Source organism: Stomoxys calcitrans, chromosome 1 (assembly GCF_963082655.1).
Source record: "Stomoxys calcitrans chromosome 1, idStoCalc2.1, whole genome shotgun sequence".
NCBI lineage: Eukaryota > Metazoa > Arthropoda > Insecta > Diptera > Muscidae > Stomoxys > Stomoxys calcitrans.
Genome location: NC_081552.1, coordinates 236,024,226 through 236,026,920, shown reverse-complemented (window position 1 = coordinate 236,026,920; position 2,695 = coordinate 236,024,226). Strand labels below are relative to the sequence as shown.

The 2,695-nt window shown below is 31.7% G+C and overlaps 1 long non-coding RNA gene across 1 annotated transcript; it reads left to right on the top strand.

The window, feature by feature from the left end:
- The first annotated feature begins 248 nt into the window (after positions 1 to 248).
- On the top strand, positions 249 to 1,730 carry LOC131994205 (uncharacterized). Its single transcript, XR_009396531.1, has 2 exons — positions 249 to 666; positions 1,628 to 1,730. It is a non-coding gene; the product is annotated as an uncharacterized LOC131994205 (long non-coding RNA).
- Positions 1,731 to 2,695: the final 965 nt, after the last annotated feature.

The window sequence follows — 2,695 nt, the reverse complement described above, 5'->3', positions numbered from 1 at the left end:
AAAGTGAACATACATACAAACATATATAACTAGAGTGAACATTGCAACAATAAGCTTTGAAACAGTGAACTAATATATTTAACATTTTAGATACAAAGTGACACAATAACAACCGACTCAAAAACCAAATCTACACTCGACCCACAATTGCAGCATCACAACAACCATAAGTGCGGGACACAACATACAACACCAACTAATTCTAATATTGCAAGCCCCCCACCTGTTAAATACAATGTCTATCTACTACAATCAACTATACTCATAATTTAAATTTTAATCTACTTACTACTGCTACTTAAATCTATGAATTGTGCTATCTAAACCTAAATATTTGCTACTTAAACACTACGATCTACTTATAACTAATGAATTTAAATAACATAGAAAAGAACATCACAATAAACAATCACCACCACATTTGAATTTTAAACATAAAACTTCCTATGTTTTATTTCGGAAGGCAAAACCCTTAGTTTGACCCCAAACATTTGGTCCTTCGAACCGGATAAGTGGTTTTTTTAAATAATTAAAAAACCAAAAATCAAAAAAAATTTTCTGTTTTCTGCCCAAAAATAATTCATTTTCATTTCAAAAGACCCAGTGACCGAAACACAAAAAATTCGCAACAACAAAAGTGCAGTGACCCACCAATTAAAAGCAAAAGTAATAGAGAAAAGTGCGAAAAAAGGGTTGGTTACACACAACCGTACATACAGACACGTATGGACGGACGGCCAACATAAAACAAGTCACAAAACACATATAAAAGGAATTTGGCCATAGTTATTAAAAGCAACAAAAAAAAAAATAATTTTTTTATTTATTAAGCGGCTTCGGAAACCCATAATTTGTTTTCTGGATTTATTTTATTAATTTCTTGATAAAATAATCCAACCAAAGCGGTATCAAAAAGAAATAAACAAAAAAAAAGAATAACACAGTTGCAAAGGACAAGAAGACTCATACAAAATAAAAGATAATTAAATCAACAGGGTGACCCGAAGAAAATAAAAATAATTAAATTAAATTTGTAATTTGCAAAAATTAATTAAATTTTGTTATAAACCATTAGAAAAGTGTTACAGTGACCCAAAAAACGTAAAGTGACCCGCACAGTGGAACAGAAGTGGAAAAAAGTGGAATTTCAAAAAAAATTATAAAAATCAAAAAATTTTTAAATTGTTTAAAGAAGTTTCTTTGTGTTAAATTGAAAAAAAAAGAGCTAAAAAATTGAAAAATTTAACAATTTATCGTCCAACCCAAAATTTATGTTAATTTTTTTCTACATATTTTGAAAAATTTTTTTTCTCTAAAAATCATAAATTTTTCAGTATTTTAACTTAAAAAACAAATTAGAGTGTTAAAACAGAATTATGGGTTGCTCGATAAATTTGTAAATTTTATCCCAAACTAATTCTTTCTTTTTCTATCAAACATAAAATATTGTGCATTTTCAAAAAACCCCAACAAAATCAAATTCGTGCGTTCCGTGTAAAAACACAAAAACAAAAAATCTACGCTCTGGGATAAAAACGGAAAAACCCGCTACAACGGTTAAATTCCCAAAACTTCATCAAATCAAAAACACTAAAACAACAAAATCCAAGACTCTAACGACACAAAGCTACAAAAATTGCAAAAGGCGCCAACACACAATTCTGGACCCAAGCCAAGCGCCCACCTACACACACACACACATACACACACATCAAAAAAGAAGCTTCAAAGTGAGTACCATTTTGTTTTTCTATTAAAGTGCGCTTGGGTATTACGTCATACATAACCTTTTTTTCAAAAAAGGAAAAGTTCATACATTTACCCAGCGTACTTTAATATTGTTTTTGATCGTTTTCTGATTATGAATCGCTAATTCGGTTGTCTGATAAATTTTGACCCAATTAATTTTGACCCTTAGATATTTGACCCATCATCAAGACACACATTTTTTTTTTTTTTTCTCGCATTAGGTTTTTTTTGAAATAGATTTGATTTCTACAAATAACCAGTTTTTTTTTTTGGACATTTTGTTGTAAAATTTTCCTTGGTTTTATAGTTTTTTGACCCTATTTAAAACATATACAAGCCAGTTACAAAATGGATAAGAATTTACGCGAAAGATTTGTAAACTGTGTGGATGATTTAGTGGATTTTGAGACCGTTTACTCCGCGGCTAAGTCGGATGATAATATACATTCGTTAGAAATCACGCGGGTAGAACTCAATGCTTTATGGGATCAAATCAAGAAGGCATACTTAGATTGTAGGGACCGCATTCCGGAAAAGGATGAGACACCTATAGATAAAACTAAGCTTCGAAATAGCTACAAACAGGCACTAGAAACTTATAAACGGTGTTTAAGCTCTCTTAACGGAGAAATTTTGGCCCTTAACGAGCAACAAGATCAAGAAAAACAGGAGAGAATATCGATGACCCAACAGCGAGACACTAATGATTTTTCACCAGCTCTAAGATTGCCGCCCTGTGACACAGATGTTTTTAAAGGGGGATATCGCGAATGGCCTACCTTTAGGGACTTATTTTCAGCAATTTACATTAACAATTCAAAATTAAGTAAAGTCGAGAAGTTGTTTCACTTAACCCAGAAAACAGCAGGAGAAGCCCGCGAAATAATTTCCAATGTTCCACTGACCCATGAGGGTTTCGACATAGCGTGGAGAAATCTCGTTCATA